Source organism: Myotis nattereri (genome assembly GCF_964212035.1).
Source record: "Myotis nattereri genome assembly, chromosome: 3".
NCBI classification, from domain to species: Eukaryota; Metazoa; Chordata; class Mammalia; order Chiroptera; family Vespertilionidae; genus Myotis; species Myotis nattereri.
The window spans coordinates 211,280,704-211,299,973 of record NC_138077.1 but is presented as its reverse complement, the minus strand read 5'-3'; the positions used below and the strand labels follow the sequence as shown (position 1 = coordinate 211,299,973).

General features: G+C 45.1%; 1 protein-coding gene across 3 annotated transcripts in view; it reads right to left on the bottom strand.

The window, feature by feature from the left end:
• CTNNBIP1 (catenin beta interacting protein 1) overlaps positions 1-4,511 on the bottom strand; it is a 50,047-nt gene extending 45,536 nt beyond the window's left edge. Inside the window, exon 1 of one of the 3 annotated variants that reach the window (XM_081086803.1) lies at positions 4,233-4,511. The gene's annotated coding sequence lies outside the window, so the exon portion shown is untranslated. The remainder of the gene's footprint in view (positions 1-4,232) is intronic. The other 2 variants (XM_081086804.1, XM_081086805.1) reach the window with 2 other exon arrangements.
• Between the last annotated feature and the right edge of the window lie 14,759 nt (positions 4,512-19,270).

The following is a 19,270-nucleotide window of genomic DNA, read 5'->3' as shown; positions in this document are numbered from 1 at the left end:
CTGTCCTCTCTGCCCATCGACGGGGCGTCCATTCAAAGTCACGTCCTCAGAGCTAGCCAAAGTTATGACTGAATCCTCACCCCAGTCACTCTCCACCTCATTGCCCACTTTTATTCTCCTTGTGTCTCTTTTCACCATTCTAGGTTATTTTGTTCACTTGTCTATTTGTTTACTGGCTGTCTCACTACAATATAAACTTCATTAGGCCATGTATCTTGGTGATCTTGTTCTTGGTTATATCCCCAGCACCTACAACAGTGCCTGGCACTTAGTAGGTGGTTCAATGAGTCATTCAATTTAACAAATATTTACTGAGGACCTACAAAGTTTAGGCACTGAACTGTAACAGTAGACACACACACAAAATAAAAAAGACAAAATCTCTGCACTCAAAGAGCTGAAATTCTGTTGGGAGATCAGATAAATAAATAATGGTGAAATAATAGCTGCTACTTACACCAGGCAGGCACTCTGCGCTATTCAAGCTTCTGAGAGGCATCGCTTAATTTAATCCTCCCTTCTTTCAATCATGAAAGTATTATTATTTTATAGATGGGGAAACTGAGGCACAGGGGGGCCAAGTTACATGGTGTAATGAAGTTTCTATTGTAGGGGTCAAGGTCACGGAGCTCATAATGGCAGAACCAAGATCCAAACCCAGCAGCTGTTCCTTGTAGGCAGGGCTGGAGAGAGCAGACCCATCAAGGAGGGGCTGCCCTCTTCTGGGAGCTGTGAAATGGAGCCTGCTGGGCTTAGCAGTGTTGCATGCTGGATGAGGAGAAATCTGGAAATCTGAAAGGAAGTGTGGTCTGATGGAAAGACAAGGAGGGACAAGGGTCAGGAGTGCTGGCTTCTAGTTTTAGATGCTGTGAAACACCCAGGCACATCAACCAATACTTGATGAGTCTACTTTCTGTACAGGGCACTGATTGAGGCGCTGTGAGAAATGCAAAGATGAACCCAATAGAGATCCTGGTCTCAGTAAGCTTCGAGTCATGCACGTACCCGTGGAGCTGGAACAGAGGCAGAAAGTGGTGGGTGCCATATGAAAATGTACAAACTGCCATGGGATTTCAAGAGCCATTCAGCCTCTATGGGCCACAGGTCCCCAACCATTAAAGTGGCGTGGCCTACGGAACCCCTGAGGTCCTCTAGTTCTGACGTGTTCTGACAGCACAGATTTGGAGCTGCATGGAGATCAAGTTTTATTCTGGTTCATGGTACAAGTTCATGGCCACTGATCTTGTCCATGTTCTCCTACCTAAGAACAGTTCCAATCTTTGGGCAACATCTTACAGCAGCGAAAGGGCTATACTGCGCTCATTTAAAAAATGCCGCTAGATGTGGGGACACAGCCTAGCATGCTCTGTCCTCCTCCACTTCAAATGGTTTTTAAACCCACAAGCCCTCTTTCCATCAAGGAGGAGGTAACCCTTCTGTGAGAATGGTTATATCGTGGGGGCTACTCCCTACTCCCCTTGTTCCCCTTGTACCCCGAGAGCAGGGGTGGGGAACGTTCAGCCCATGGGCCATATAAGGCCTGAGAATCATTTGGTCTGGCCCTGCCAAGGCATTAGGGGTGAGTTAATTAACTGTTTGACCAAATATAGCAGGCTCATTTTTATTTTTTGTTTGTTTTATTTATTTTAATTTTTTTATTCATTCATTTATTTTTTAATCCTCACCCGAGGATATTTTCCCACTGATTTTTAGACAGAGTGGAAGAGAGAGGGAAAGACAGACAGAGATATCGATGTGAGAGAAACACATCAATTGGTTGCCTGCACACATCCTGACCAGAGCCTGGCCGGGGAGAGGGGAAGCCTGCAACCGAGGTATGTGCCCTTGACCAGAATCAAACCCTTCAGTCACAGGATGAGGATCCATCCACTGAGCCAAACCGGCAAAGCTAAAAAAATAGATATTTTTATCGATTTTTTTAGAGAGAGAGGAATGGAGAGGGATAGATAGAAATATCGATGAGAGAAAAACATCACTGATCGGCTATCTCCTGCGCAACCCCTACTGGGGATCGAGCCTGCAACCTGGGCAGGAGCCCTACTGGGAATCGAACCGGTGACCTCTTGGTTCCTGGGTCAACACTCAACTGCTGACCCACACCGCTGGGCAGCAGGCTAATTTTTAAGTTGATAATTTTGTATGCTGTTATAAATATCCAAAAGCCTCTTGGCAGAAAAAAGGCTCCCCACCCCTGCCCTAGAGTCTAGCACAGTCTGGCTCACAACAGGTGCTGAGTAAGCTTCGCTGAGCTACACCTGGGCATGGTCAGGTCTAGAAGTTCTCGCTTGACATAGAAATCTCAGCTGATGATCCATGAAGGTTTGCTTTACAGCTCAGCTTCTCCCAGGGGAGCAGACTGGTTCCACCTCTTCGCTTTCACTGTTACCACGCTGGTCCCCCAAGCCTCCATCCCCTCGTGCCAGGCAGCTGCAATAGTCTGTCTCTCAGCTGGTATCCCTGCTTCTATGTTTGCCTCTTGTAATCCAGTCACGACATAGCAGTCAGAACGATCTTGGAGAACTTAGATTTAGATCTTATCACCTCTCCTGAAAATCCTCCAGTGGCTTCGAACTGCACGTGGAATAAAACCCAAACTGGTCCTTCCCACCTTCACAGCACTTACCGCTACTGAGGTTAATGTGTCTGCTTATTTGTTTACTCCCTCCTCTTTCAAATGCCTGGACTAGTGCCTGACACACAGTAAGCACTCCCTAGTGAATGCATGAATCTCTAGCCCATAGAAGCAACTTGTATTTACAAGGACCACGAACTCCACCCAGAAACCATGAATGACACACTGGCATTTAACAGCGGGCACCTTTAGGATTCAGTCCTGCTTTCAGTGATGGGAAACTTGGTATCTATGGATTCTTTTTTTTTTTTTTTAAATATATTTTATTGATTTTTTACAGAGAGAAAGGGAGAGAGATAGAGAGTTAGAAACATCAATGAGAGAGAAACATCGATCAGCTGCCTCCTGCACATCTCCCACTGGGGATATGCCCGCAACCCAGGTACATGCCCTTGACCGGAATCGAACCCGGGACCCTTCAGTCCGCAGGCCGACGCTCTATCCACTGAGCCAAACCGGTTTCGGCTATGGATTCTTTAATGGCCCAAAAGATCAGTATCATTTACCTTCGAACGCCAGGAACTAGAGCCCAGCAGTTGTAGCAGGAAGCTAAGAGTCAAGGCACTGGGGAACGGCACCTCAGAACAAACTCCCACTTGCCTCGGGGTCCCTTACCAACAACACCCTGTGCCTCAATTTACCCAGCCGTGAGCCAGGCACACTCCCCTAACTTCTGAGTGGCAGGACACAAAGTAACGAACAGCTACAGCGTACTTAGATCCTCAGATAGGAGGTGCTGCACGCCACACATCTCATTACTCATCAAACTCTTGATTTGCTGCCAACACAGGCCTCCTGGCCTTCCCAGGGGCTAACCTGACAGCAGGCACTGCTCCGACAAGTTCCGCGCACACAGAGGGAGGGGGGCGGGTGGGCCCAACAGGGTGCGTGTCCAGAGCTATGAGTCCTGGTGACCAGGTTCAAGAAAAAGGAAGGTGGCTGGGCTGGGGGTGATGGAGAGGAGGTGAGAAGTGCAGTTTGGGGGCTCCCCGTGGTTAATTTTGCAGGCTCCCCAGCAGCTGGCCATGCAGGTGAGACGTGTGCGTACAGTGCGTGCCTTTCAGGAACACTCACGGGAGAAGCGGAAAGGGGAGACGGTAGTTCTGCAAACTGGAGGGAGGAAGGGCAGCCCGGTGGCCACCCTTGGCAGCATTCAGTTTGGGGAAATATGGAGGAGCCCTCTGCACAGGGTCAGGATGCTGAGTGGGGCTCAGGTGAGGGGAGAGGACGCGGGACCTGCAGTGCTGACCGAGGGTGACAACCAGCCGACGCGGCAGGCAGGTGAGCTACCGAGTGGGTGGCGCGGCCACCTGTGGAGGCGCCCTCCGCGAGAAGGTGAGGACCCCGCAGGGTGGTCTTCGGCGGGGCCGGCGAGCGGCGGGGGGCAGCGGCGGCCCGGCGGGGAGAGGAGGCCTGGCCCAGACCTGGGCGCCGCGCCGGGGGCCCCGTCGGCGGGTCCGAGCGGGGTCGGGGGTGCCCTCCGCGGCCCCTCCCCGGGAGACAAAGGGCCGGCGGCTCCCCCGATCCCAGGGGCGGCGCGGCCCGGGCGCTACGGACGCGGGCTGGCCTCGGCGCTTACCTGGGCCGCCCGACCCGGCCGGGCCGGCGTGGGCTGCGGGTCCGTGCGCGACGCGCGGCGGCCTATTCCGGGGCACGCTCACCCCGAGCAGCCGCGGCGGCGGCAGCAGCAGCAGCAGAAGCAGCGGGAGCGGCCACCTCAGCCTCCGCCTCCCGCTCCGTGAGTCACCGCAGCGGGGAGGGAGGGAGGCGCCAGGCCGCCGGGGGAGGGACCGGCGAAGGGGGCGGCATCTGGCTCCGCGCGGGCGGCGGAGGCGCGGCCACGGCAACGCCCCGCGCCGGGGGCGGGGCCTGCTGGAAGAGGTGGGACCAGGAGCACGCGGGGGTGCTCATTGGTTACATCGGCTAGTGGGCGGGGATGCCTTTTGAGGGGCGGGAGCTGCAGGGTGTTTGGGGACGCTCATTGGGCGCCTCGAGCAAGGGGCGGGGCCACGAGATGGGCGGTGTAACCCGGTCGCGAGTAGTGGCGGAGCTGAGCTCAGCGCTCAGGGGAGGGCGGGACCGGAGGTGGGCAGGGGAGGAGGCGGCCTGAGGGCGGAGCCGGGTTAGCAGAGCTGTCGCCGAGGTAAAGCAACTTTGCGAGTCCCTCGCTGCTCCGGGAGCACAGTGATCCCGTAAAAACAATGGCCTCTTCCACACACGGGTCTGTGTTTAAAAATGGGAGCTGCCAGACCTGGCGGAATCCTTGGTGAGACCGGTTCACCCAGGATCGCTGAAAAACCTGAATGGACGCGGTTGCAAGACTTTCAGAGGCGTGGTCTTCCTGATCTCAGCTGGGTTCGTTGCTGCGTTTGAAGCAGTTAGGCCCGCTCTTGCATTGGGAGCCTAACCTGGGGTCCACGAAGCCCAGAAAGCCCAGGGATGGGCCTCCGTGGGCCCGTTAAACTTCGAATATCGTGTGTATTGACCAATACCAATGAGTGCATTTTTCTGGGGGAAAGGGACCCATGTTTAAAATGTTTCTGTAGAAAGTCTGACGCTGCTTTCTGGCTCTCTCTGGAGAGAGTACAGGGAGAAACAACCCTTTATAGGCAACATGGAAGTTCCTTTGCACTCGCACCTTTCCAATGAAAGGGATGCGTGTACTGAAGTGTGGTCTCATTTTCAGCATTTTAACTTAACAGTTACACAGTGTGACACTAACCGCAATCTAAAAGCCCTCCCGCCCGGGTTCCCCCTTTTCTGTCTCATCCTCTTCCACTTCCCCAGAGTTCTTCCCCTTCCCTGTGCGAGAGACATGAGGTGCTTTTTTTACTTTACTGTGTTCATTTTCTGAAATGTCCATATTACTGTTTAACACTGTACTGTAGTTACAATTGAGGAATATTTTAATCTTACAAAAAATCATTAAATTACAAAGTGTGAAAGGCCAGAAATAGATCTTAATCCTGTTTATATCCCCATCGATGTCCAGACTACCATGCCCATAGCAAGAGCTCAATAATATTGGCCAATCCAAGTGTACCCGCTGGCCCTTCAAGTTTTCCAGAGCATGCCAATGCAAAAAAACCTTACCCATTCAAACTATTTTTATGTAAGTATCGACATTTAAACAAATGAACTAAAATTGAAAAAGCTGTTTGCTATTCAACACACAATGTATAAATTATATTTCTAAAAACGACATCTGCTTAAGGAGGAAGGTGGGAAAGGAATGCATAAAATGAAAATGTTTCAGTGTAAAATAAATGCTTTTCTTTTTTTCCAAAATTACAGAAATACAGTTTTTATAGTTCAAAATTATAATAAGTTCATCAACACAGCCAGTGCCTCAACTACCCCATGAGCTTAGAACTGTAAAATTCTGCATTTCTAGATAGCAGTATTGTTTCAGGGTAACTAAGGCTCCATCCATCTGTAGGGTCTTAAAATGAAACACTGAAGGCTTAGGAGATATGGAACATCTGTTAGTTCCGACAGCCCAGTTCCACCTCTCCGCTTGGGGAGCTGCTCCTCCCTACCTTCTACCACCCAGAGGTGCTGATGAGGTTACAATTACAGTATCTACACCAGTAGTTCCCGACGTGGGGCACACGTCCCACTGGGGGGGGGGGGGATTTGATTTTTAAGGAGAGCAATTCGAGAATGAATATTAACAGTGAATTTTTTTGCATTTCTTATGGTTCTAGGAGCCTCATATACAGTATAAAAATATATATTGTGACATATTTATGCATTTCAGTTCTCTATTGTATGTTTTGAAACTTTATTTGCTATTTTTTCATAGCAATGGGCAGTGTAACCCGGTCTTGAGTAGTGCTCCTGGCCCCACTTCATATTATTATGATTTTTAACAATTTCTTAGTGATTTCTTCCTCAGTACTTCAACTGTCCTTTCATTCTTTTATTTTTCTCTTTCATGGATGCCATGTTCTTTGGAAGCTTGCGTAGACCAAGTTAATGGCCTTTTAGGCTTCCTCCACGTGAATAGGAGTTCACTTTTTTAAAAAATATATTTTTATTGATTTCAGAGAGGACGGGAGAAGGATAGAGAAATAGAAACATCAATGATGAGAGAGAATCATTGATCGGCTGCCTCCTGCACGCCCCCTACTGAGGACCAAGCCCACAACCCAGGCATGTGCCCTTGACCAGAATCAAACCCGGGACCCTTCCGTCTGCAGGCTGATGCTCTATCCCAGCCGTGGGCAAACTACGGCCCGCGGGCCGGATCCTGCCCGTTTGAAATGAATAAAACTAAAAAAAAAAAAAGACCGTACCCTTTTATGTAATGATGTTTACTTTGAATTTATATGAGTTCACACAAACACTCCATCCATGCTTTTGTTCCGGCCCTCCGGTCCAGTTTAAGAACCCATTGTGGCCCTCGAGTCAAAAAGTTTGCCCACCCCTGTTCTATCCACTGAGCCACACTGGCTAGAGCTTGGTGTTCACTTTTTGAATAATAAGAATTATATGTCACGGGGCGGGGGGGGCAGGCATCAGGATTTTAGAGATGCTTAGGTGGGGCATGGCCAAAAAAAGGTTGGAACCACTGATCTCCACTCTGCCCTCCACTAAAACAAACAAACAAACAGGAAGACAAGGCACTCGAGCTGGACCCATCCAAGTGCTGCGTTCTCTTAACCGCAGGCTAAGTAAGATGTGACCCCAGCTGAGCCTATCGGAGCTGTTCCCTGACATTTTCTGAATGAGATGAAGGGAAGTTCTGTATTTCCTATTGGATCCAGAATTCATAAGGAAGTGACCTCAACAATGTTTGCATCATCCTCCACCCACCACATGGAAAATTCTGAAAGAATGGGCAAGGTTACTAAACGGAAACAAAACTTTGGAGGGAGGGAAGGGGAAAGGGAGAGAAAAGGAGCTTGTCCCGTGGCTTCAGTTGACCTTGCCCCAGTTTTGCTCACACCATCTCACACTTAAGAGGTCCACAAAGCTGCCTCTCCTCCGGTCTCCCCGCTTCGGGAACTGGCACTGCTCCACAACCCAAAAGCGTACCCTCGACCCCCTCTGTTTACCCCTCGTATCTAGTCCATGCTGTTTCCACCCCAACCCGTATCTTGAATCTCTCCACTTCCCACCACCTCCACTTCTTTGTCAGTTTAAACTGTCATCGGCTCTCCCCTTGACTCAAGCAATAAATGTCAAGTACTCTCTCATTCAGGCTTTTCCCACACTCCCAATCCATTATCCACACAGCAACCAGAGGAATCTTCTTAAAATGTACAGATGTTGTTAGACTTTCGCAGCTCACTGAGTTCTCTTTCTTTTCATGATGAAGTTCAAAATCCTCATGGCTACAAGACCCTGCATAATCTGGCTGCAGCCTGACCTTGAACCACCCTTGCTGACCAGGCTCCAGCTACACGCAGGCCTTCTCCCTAGTCCTTGGTCACAAGGTGCTTCTTTGTGCTTTGGGACTTGTGAGTGTGCCGTTCCCTCTGCCTCTACTTCTTCCACCTCTCCCCTTTCCACCTGGCTGAATAGTTGATCTTTTTTGGTCTTCTTCAAGACTTTTCTTAACCTATGTGAGATCCAGTCCCGGCGTGGCCATAAATTCCAGGAGGGCAAGGAGGTCACGGTGAACCACTCCTACCCAGCACAGTACCTGGCACATGCAGATGCCAAACAACTATTATTGCATGAATATCTAAATGGGCCCTGGACAGGTAGCTCAGTTGGTTAGAGCATTATTCTGATATGCCAAGGTTGCAGTTTTGATCCCTGGTCAGGGCACATACAAGAATCAGCCAATGAATGCATGAAGAAATGCAGCAATAAATCAAAGTTTCTTTCTCTCTCCCCTTCCTCTGTCTCTAAAACCAATCAATCAATAAATTTTTTAAAAATGAATGCCTAAATGTATAAATAATCCACCCAGGACTTTTCACCCATTGGCCAGCCACTCCTATTTCCCCAACTCCAATGCTAGCAACACAGTAAAATTTTCAGGCCAAGTATGAAACAACGGTGGAGCCACAGCAGGCTACAGGGAAGGAGGGCTATTTTGGAGCAGTTAAGGTGACCGTGGTCCTCAAATTTTACCCCATAAGAGGGCCTTCCATCCTACGAGTTGAACAGGTGCTCGGTGAGAATGGGAAAGAAAGAAAGAGGCTTTGTATTGAATAAAAAGAGAATTTTTAGTTAAGAAAAATGAGAACCAAATCTTTTTTGAGAACCAAGTTTTACTAGTAAACGTGAATAATACCCAGTGATGTAGAAAGTTTAAAAAAGCTGTTTTTTGCTTTGGTCCCTATGTTTGTGTCCTGTTTACGTTGGGTACAGAGCTAACTGCTCTGAGGACAGTGGTGAGGAGGCTGCGTGCACAGGAGATAAAGGGTGTCCCTGTCCCACGCCACTGTCCTGTGTTTTGCTTTGGCAAATAACTTGTCATCTAATTTAACTTTGGAGATAACAAGGAATTATTAAACAACCATGAAAGCGTTTTGTAGATCGGTGAATATACATATTTTGTGTCATGTGTGGGGTATGTGCAGCTGTGAACAGCTGGCTCTCTGCCAGCCTGTCCCCAGGGTGTCAGCTTCTGCAGCCTCTGATGGGTAGATCACCCCTACATCCCAGAATCCTGCTTGTCTTGTGCTTGGGAACAGTTTAATATAATTATTCAGTTCTTTGGCTGTTTTGATAGACCAGCATGTCTTGTAAGTGTATTTGGCTTGTGCAGTCTCCAACATTCTAGTCACTTAGTAAAGACAAACTAACAGAAGACCTCAATTTGAATCCAAATACTCAAGTCTGTTAGGCTTTAAACATAGTAGTCTGTTTATCACCTTCCCCCGCTTCTGGTTATCATCCAGCTAAGTATAAAAAATCACCATCCTTAAAAGCAAAAAGCCCCTTCTCTCTAGGAATACATGATAAACAGCCGTCCTTCCCCCCAGCACTTACCTGTGCATTTTCAATCTGTTGAATGTCATCAGTGTATTCAGGGGAGACCGAAAAGACCATTCCTGACAAACAATTCCCTCCACCCCAGCAGAGGTGCAGACTGCCCAGGAGTTTACTGTAAACAAGTGTCGGGGCCTGTTACTATGAACTACGTGTAGCTTTGCTCCTACCCTTCACTGTCTTAAGAGTGGAACGTTTCAAACCTTCCTGAGATTATAAGCCTTCCTGTTTTGACATTCCAATGCTTAGCTAGGAGTTTTTTTAAATCCTTCGCTATTTGTAACTCTGAGGTCTGTAACATTTGTAACATTGCTCAATCTAAATGAACCTTGTGGTTTGGTCTCCCCACCGCCTCCCCTCACTGTCTTCATTACTGTTCTTCCGGAAAATTCCTTCCCATCAGCACTATTTGCCTCAACTGGTGAATCAGATGGAGCTCTTTTTTACAGATAATAAACACTAAAGGCCGAGGGCGGAAAGTCGCCAGCTAATGAAGAGCCTCACATGAAAGCTTATGCAAAGGGGACAGGCATGGTGCAAACGTCCTGGGATCCAAGATTACTCACTCTTCTCCCACACACTGCATAACAGAGAGTAATGATTATTAATTATTTAAGCAAAGAACACGAGAGCCAACACAGGCAGCACTCTAGGATCCCCCGTTGAAAGCACTTTAATTAGCACAAGCTACAGAGCCAAGGGAAATAGACCAAGATACGTAATAGCTAAAGCGTTTTTCGGAATTCTCTATCACTCATTCTCCCTTAAAAAAAAAAAAAAAAAAGACAAACTTAGGTTATATTTGTATATACTGCTGACAAACTGGAATATGAAAATGAATGGCTTCCACAGGCTCCGGTCCGTGATGGCAGGTGTGTTGGGGGGGGGGGGGGTGACACGAGGAGGCTCAGCCAGGGCTTCGCAGGTTCCCGTGAACCCTGAGGCTGTGAGTCCCAAGTCCCCCCTTGAGATGCGTCTTTCCTGTTCATACACAGTAAGGCCACCGAAGCTCTAAAAGTTGTAACTCCTGATTTTCTTCTTTATACTCTGAACTGAAACCTTCATGAGATTTTCACTGCAAATTTCAAACTTTGGGTCATTCCTGGTAGGTTTTACATATCATGATACCTAGGGTGTCTCCCTACTGGATAAGCTGTAAGACTCTTTAAAAAGTTAAGCCGAAACCGGTTTGGCTCAGTGGATGGAGCGTCGGCCTGCGGACCAAAGGGTCCCGGGTTTGATTCCGGTCAAGGGCATGTACCTTGGTTGTGGGCACATCCCCAGTGGGGAGATGTGCAGGAGGCAGCTGATCAATGTCTCTCTCATCGATGTTTCTAACTCTCTATCCCTTTCCCTTCCTCTCTGTGGAAAATCAATAAAATATATTTTTTTAAAAAAAGTTAAGAACTCCAAAAGACATAGTTTTGACCTTATTTTCAAACTCTTGGGCCATCTTCACTGGTTTGAAATGCATTGGTAGTTCTACTCCAGTCCAACCTTGCCACAGCCAGTCCCCCTCCAGATAATGGCATTTCCGCTTATCATCAGTTTCCCTTTCTGATTCAGTAACAGTTGGAAATCGAGCTCTCATTATAACCGCCCTGGCTCAGTGACGAACAAGAGACCATGCTTCCTTTGCAGTGTTTGTGTTCCAACGTTCACACTACCTCACACTAAGTTCTTATAGGCCCTTTCTTTCTATTGAGCTAATTCAGATCTTCCACATCACATGTGACCTCTCCTCTGGCTTTTGTTCAGTCTAGTCTCTGTAGTCAATCACTTATTCAAAAAATATTGAGTACTTCCCAGGTACATGCCACTGTGCTAGGCAAGGGATAAAGTGCAAATCAGACACATCTTGTCCTTGTCCTGATGAAGGGTCAGACAGACACCTATGAGTTACTACTAAATAACTCATCGCAACTGTAGTTGAACGCTAAAAGCTGAAATACAATGGGATGGGAAACCATGTAATTGGGAATCAAACCTTGCATCAAGGAGAGTTCTATGGGAAAGTAACACTGAAGCTTACACTTGAGGTGTAAGTAGGAGTTAACTAGACAAGAGTGGGGAGAGCACACAGTAGAACTACAGAAAGGCCATGAGGAGAAAAGAGAGCATGGTGACATCACACAACTGAGCGAGAAAGCCAGACGGCTGGAGTGCAGAGTGATGGGGAAAGAGGCCCCAATGAGGCTGGGAGATGCCACGCCCAGATCCTAGAGAACGTCATAGGTCTTTTTTTTTAGTATTTTGTAACCATTTTAATAATTTCTTATTTTCCAGACACTGCTTTCATAACAGAAGTGTTTTACACTTGCACAATATTAATTACTGTATTGTACATGGAAGCCGCGGAAGGCTGGTTACACAATACGACTGCAAACAAACAGTGGTACTTTCCTGACGTTAGAAGAGGACGTAAAGCCGAAACATCACCAAGAGTACATAAAAACTCATAGGCGTAAACACCCAAGTACGTTAAAAAATATAATCAGAAAAAAATGCAATTGTTAAAAAGTGGCTTAGAGCAGAGCCACTGTCACCAGCAGCTGCAAATGGCAGTTCGGGTTGAGAGCTAGTTCGGATGACTTCATACGACCCCTGCACATGCTGACTGATGCCCCTTTGCAATGTGCAATCAAGGCTGCGGTTTCACCAAGAGGTTCTGAGGTCACTACGAAAGGCAGGCACACCCCTACCCCTCACGTTAGCTATGGCACCAGTTGGAATTACATACCTTATTCATATCTCCAGCTCCGAGTACGTGGGACTTTATTATACATAAAAATCTAGAGAACTTCATAGGTCTTTATTCCAAAAGTAATGAGAACCATTGAAAGGTTTAAACAAGGGCGTGACATGGTTGGATTTGTATTTAAATAGATGACTATGGCTTTAGCATGGAGAATGGACTAAAAAGGAACAAGAATGGTGTATCAGTCAGCTATTGCTGCATAACAACCACCTCAAAACTCAGTGGCTTAAACAAGCATTAGTTATTTTGCTCAGGTATCTGTGAATTGCCTAGTGTGGGCCACTTCAGGTCATGGGTTGACTATGACTCTGCTGGGCTGGGTTGGGGTCAGCAGGGTTTGGCTGAAGATTGGGATTGTCTGTTCCACATGTCCCCTCATTCTCTTTGGACTAGATTCTACCTGGGTCATACTCTTTTGATGAATGGCAGAAGAGAAAGAGTCCCAAGGCAAACTGTGGACGCACATTGAAGACCTCTCCAGGAGTCACATCCACAAACATTCCCTTGACCAAATTGTTTCATGGCCAGGCCCTAAACAGTGGGGTGAGGAAGTCTATTCCACCCCAAGGGACGGAGGTGTGAATATTTGTTGAGTAACACTCTAATATATCACAGCAGTTATAATCAAGGCATTTTCCATTCTGATGGAAACGACATAAATAGTAGTCTTGCTCTCTTCATCCTAAGCCACCTTGCTTTAGCTCCCAAACAAGAACTTTACTTTCCCCAAAGCCCTTGATAGATGCAATGGAAAACTGGTGTAATATTACCAGTCTAGAATTATTTTGATCATTTACAGAACAGTTTAGGGCAGTGGGTTCTCAGCCTTCTGGCCCTTTAAATACAGTTCCTCATGTTGTGACCCAACCATAAAATTATTTTCGTTGCTACTTCATAACTGTAATGTTGCTCCTGTTATGAATCGTAATGTAAATATCTGATATGCAGGATGGTCTTAGGCGACCCCTGTGAAAGGGTCGTTCGACCGCCAAAGGGGTCACGACCCACAGGTTGAGAACTGCTGGTTTAGGGTCTTTGACCCCAATTTTTTCATTGTGTCTGTGGATGCAGTACATATATGGTTTGTAGGTGATCAGACGCACATGCAGTAATGATGAATGGTTTTATAAGTTTTAAGAAATAAATCGATCCCTTCTTGCACTTATTTCTAAGTAAACATGAGATGAGTTTCCTCCTGTCAGGGCTGGCTCCAGCTTGCCCAGAAATGCTCACTCTCCTGCCCATGGCTCCAAGGCTACCTACTAGTCTACAATGTTTTCCAAATGGAAAGGCATAGTAGGTAATTTATTTGGAGGGGTATGGCACATTACTCTACACTCTCATCAATTTTTAGATATAATTTGGGTTTTTCTTTTTAAAAATAATTTACTTGAGCGGAAAAGAAAATCTGTGGGTTTGTGTGTGTGTTTATTTACCAAAGTCCTGATTTCTTTTTAAAATATATTCTTATTGATTTTAGAGAGAGAGAAGGGAGAGGGATAGAGAGACAGAAACATCGATGAGAGAGAATCATTGATCAGCTGCTTCCTACACCCCCCCCTACTGGGGATCAAGCCTGCAACCCAGACATGTTCCCTGACCAGGAATTGAACCAGTGACCTCTTAGTTCATGGGTTGACACTCAACCAGGGCCACACCAGCGGGCAGTCCTGATTTCTTATCTCACATTCTTGGGCTCAGCTTTCACTGGGTTCTTCCTTTCCTGTCCTTCTTGCAGTGAGGCATGCATTCACAGCAACAGTCTTTAATAAGAAGCTAGCCTTGCTGTGGACATCAATACTTTGGGTGGGGTGGGAGTCTGAGGGGAGAGTTCATGGAACTCAGGAGCAGCCCTGTGGGGAGTAAAAGTGAACTATTTTTAGCTGAATTCAAGTGGAGGCAAATCACTTCAAGAATCCAAAGGCTTCAGCAGTATCTCAGATTGACTTTAATGAGTAGTTAGACTGAAATAGCTCCAGGCTCCAGGGGGCAGAGCAACCTACCGAGGACCTCTCCTGGAAGATAAAAAGGCGCTTTTATAGCTTGCAGCATCTAGTGTCAGCCTCTTCCGCGCCCCTAGCACCGCACTCAGCGTGCAGCATTTCTGCTCATCTACTAATTGGTGGCTAAATACAGGCAGAAAAGAAAGGGACACTCATTTCACCAATAAGTAGAAAAGCTCTCTTAGGAAAGAACAGAAGACAGCTCACAGGGAAGAGGAGTGAGTCCTTAAGAAAGCACCCAGGTGACACTTGTGATTTTTTAAAACTCTGAGCAGGCAATTTCTACTTAATTTCTTTTCAGAGTAGGAGACTGAAGCAGCGCGCTAAAGGGGCTACAGTGTCTGCAAGAGATAAAGGGACCAGTTTTAATTTGCCTTCCATTTCTGCTGTTCATGACACCCTGCAGAGGCAGACTGTAATATTAACACACAAATATTCTTTCATTAGGATGTCTTGGGTTATTATAAGATCTCTGTAGCCCAATTTACATTCAGAGAAAATATAACAGAAAAAGTAATTTAGTTCACCTCCAAGAAAGGGAAAAACAGGAGTAACAGAATTGTCAGCCTTTTCACCACATTAATTTCATATTATGATCTTTATTTCCCATTACTTCAAATATCTAGAATATGAACACAAGCTTCCTTTAGTCAAACCAAACACAATGCCTCCATTTTATTTATTAATCTTAAAGTGTTTAAGATTTTAAATACAAGTGGTACTATTTAGCTTTTATACAGTTCCTTAAATTGTAGTTTCAAAGTAATTTATATAGTTAATAACCATTCCTCACAAAAATGTCTACATGAATAGTTGGAAGATGACTTGAGAAAATGGGGTAAAAATTAAGTATAAGAATGGCAGAATTAGTACTAGAAATGGAATGATGAGGTTCAGGACATGCTACCCCAAAATCTGGCAACTTGGCATTTGAAGATGAAGGAATTTGAGAAGTGACAGGGGCAGGAAGGACTTTCGACTTTCCCCTGCAACAGGTCATAAAGCCTTCATGAAAGGTGCCTTCCCAATACCTGGAGGAAAGGAGAACCTTACCTCGAAGAGAAGGGACACAGAGGGGAATCTGAACAAAGAGATGTTGCTAAGTTTTCCTCTGTTTACTACATTTCATATTATGATCTTTATTTCCCATTGCCTTTGCCCTATCACATCTTTCCATGACTTTCCACTCTTCATCAAAGCTAGCATAGCCCTGGCTGGGTAGCTCATTTGGTTGGAGTGTTGCCTTGTACACCAAAAGGTTGTAGAGTCAATTCCTGGTAAAGGCACAAGTCTAGGTTGCAGGTTTGATCCCAGATTAGGGTGCATATGGGAAGTAACTGATCAATGTTTCTCACATCGATGCTTCTCTCTCTCTCCCTCCCCCTCCTGCCTATAAAAAAAAAAAATCAATAAACATATCTTTGGGTGAGGAATAAATTTTTTTAAATAAAAAGCTAGCATTAAAAACACTCAGGTTTGTTTCTCGGGTCTTCATTTCTTTATGAAGGCTCCCATGTCACATAAAACTTATATTAAATAAATTTGTATGATTTGCTCTTGTTAATCCAGTGGTTCTCAACCTTCCTAGTGCCGAAACCCTTTAATACAGTTCCTCATGTTGTAGTGACCCCCAATTTTGTTGTTACAATTTGAACATAATTAAAGCATAGTGATTAATCACAAAAACAATATGTAATTATATATGTGTTTTCCGATGGTCTTAGGTGACCCCTGTGAAAGGGTCGTTCGACCCCCAAAGGGGTCGCGACCTACAGGTTGAGAACCACTGTGTTAATCTGTCTTTTGTTATAGGAACCTCAGCCAAGAACATAAAAGGGTAGAGGAAAGATATTTTCCCTCCCCTACAGTAGTATTCCAGCTTTCTCGCCATTTAATATTCTCCAAAACAACTTAATTACATAAATATTTTAATGAGACATACAGTTTACAAGGTTGATTAAAAGATGAGATAAAATCATAGTTGAAAGAGATCACTTAGATCAAATTGTATAGATCAGGATTATTTCCAAGCATACTATTCTAGATAGATACACAGCTGAAATAAATTCTAAGAACCCAGCTAACCATGATAGAGTAACAACTTTGTTTATTGGGAGGTCTTTGTAACACAATTTTATCACTGTAAAATAAACCTCTTGGCAATGCAGCTGGATAGCTATTATCTATATAAACACTGAAGAGTCTCACTTTTTTTTAAAAAAGGATTCCACCCAATACCATTTTAGAAAATCTGACAAAAAGAGCCAAGTATTGTGTCTGCATATATCAGCCCTCAGTAAATGTCTAAGGAAAGAATAAATGACATACTAGAAGAGGTAGCAGATAGAAACTTTCCCTGCTCCCACACTGTCATTAAGATTTTTCCAAAACATGATTTCTTCCCATAAATTCCAAGATATAATCCCCACCAGGGAAAGCACCTTTTGAGTTTTTCAAACCAAAAGGGCCTAGTGCACACCCCTGTCCGGTGCTTTGATTGGAACAAAATGAACCTGGCACAATCAACCTCCCACTCTGGCAAGAGCAGCACTGTGGGAGGTCATAGTGCAGGGTGGGCAAACTTTTTGACTTAGGGCCACAATGGGTTCTTAAACTGGACCGGAGGGCCGGAACAAAAGCATGGATGGAGTGTTTGTGTGAACTAATATAAATTCAAAGTAAACATCATTACATAAAAGGGTACGGTCTTTTTTCGTTTTTAGTTTTATTCATTTCAAACGGCCAGATCCGGCCCGCGGGCCGTAGTTTGCCCACTGCTGTCATAGTGCCTTGTGGGAGCGACTCCAGAAGAGGCCTGCACATGAGCGAGCAAATGCTCATCTCTCTCACTTCTCCTCCAAGTTCACAAGTTGAAAGACAGAGCCCACATTTTCCTTTCTAAGAATGCAAGGTGGATTTAGGCATATCTACCTACGCTCCTTTATGTGGGATCTTGTTCATGCCATTTTCTTGCAGAGGAATAAATCACCATACTTTTGGCAGGATGAAAAGAAATGCCACAAGGCTGAGGCTAAGGGGCTGAGAGTTCACCTGTTTGCTCCAAATGTACACATGTTCCTTTCATGAGTAAACATGAAACAAGATATTTAAATAAATGAGTATATGCTCAGAGCTATATAAACCAAATCTAAGGTACAATTGTCCAAGACCTGGAATAAACTTGATGTATGTCAAATTTGAGATGCTAACAAAGTTATCTATTTTTTCTTTTTAGGACAACGTTCCAACCAACTGAACTACTCAGCCAGGTCAGGTTATCTTTTCTTTTAAAGACGTAGTAAAGCACCGCATTTTCTAAGGTCACAAGCAAATCAGGGTTAAGGCAATCGTTATTATCTAATCCAGGCCAAATATCTGCTTTTGCTAAATTACCTATCTCTTTGATTATCACTGGGGATAACTGTTTCAGTTTTCAACTTGGCTTGGTTTAGGAGTATTGGAGGAATAACACCAGGCCGAAGGGAACACAAGCCAAGAAAACATTCATCTCCTCTTATCGGAAAGAACACCTCCATGTAATATGATGACTGAATAGTAACAAAAAGCAAAGTACCCCTCCTGCTAAGACATTTTAGTTTAAACAGACACAATTAAGATAACTTAGGCTCTTGCACCATGTACTGAAATTATGATTATAAAAAAAAAAAATCAGAAGTTCTTGTGGGAAGGCCTAAAAATTTATGGTCATAATTGCAGTTGCCAGAAGTCAGGGCAGAGATCTGTGGCTGATGCATAACCTTACAAAGAACCCTACTAGCATTATCTCCCTCTTTCCTAATTCAAAAGAAAATTAGTGGTTCTCCTTGACCTTCTTTACAGAAAATGATTTTTTACTAGTTTAGTTATTGTCAACTATAGTCCGCTGTCTGAGGCTGTAAGAAATGTGATCATCTCAGAGGAAAACAAGCGTTAGAAAGCTTCAACTGGCAGCCTCAAACCTCTCAACCTGTCTAATCCTTTGCTTGCAACAGCATGGACTCCCCGTTGTGAACGCTTGGGAACACTACTGACACCTTGTGTCTGAGGCCTTTCAGCATTATAGTCTTTTCACTTGGCTATCAGTGTGAGCAGGGAGAGAGGGGTTTCAAAAAGAAAGTCAGGAGGTCAAAAGGCCATATTCTAGGGGAATATCTAGACAGCCATAGTTTTAACCTGTGTTTTTGTGACTTAATGAAAATGTTAAATGCTAGTTAACTCAGTTTCTAAACCTTTGAACTTCAGACCAGACAGACTGGGAGCAATTACAACTTGTTCAGGGGTCTGTGGGAATGCTGGCAGTTTTAATTTACATATTAATGCTGGAAAACATTTTCAGAGGCTAAGAAGAGCATTCTTTGGTCCTAATCATGAACAGAATAAGAGAAAAAAGAAAAAAAAAGAAAAGACAGGAAAGTGGTTGAAAAGCTCTAGGCAAAATGGTCTGGGTTTATTTTTTTCTGTAATAATTTCAAACTATCCATCATTTACTGTAATACGATACCACAGCAATGGTGGATCTGTAGTCTTTTCTTTTGCCTAAGATGATCATTCTTTGGCTGAGTGTCTTCAATAAAAGACTTATCAAAGTTAACAATCCATCTGTCCCAACTCCAACTCCTTCCTGAGAACAACTCATTCTATTTCTTGGTTCTGCCTCTACCACCCACCTAGAATACTTACCTTACCACTCACAGGACAAAACAAAGCACTGAAACGTAGGAGTTGTTTTAAATTACTAGGTTTCATTAAACAGCCCAGTTGGACACTTGCTCATTGGAATTTACTTTGCTTCCTCCAGTTCTTTGAAAAAACAAGAATTCTGTTCATGAAAATATTAGCCTGACCCAAGGATGTAAAAAAGTTAGCTGCCTCAGCATTAGTTATTGCAGTTTGAGACCTCCCAAG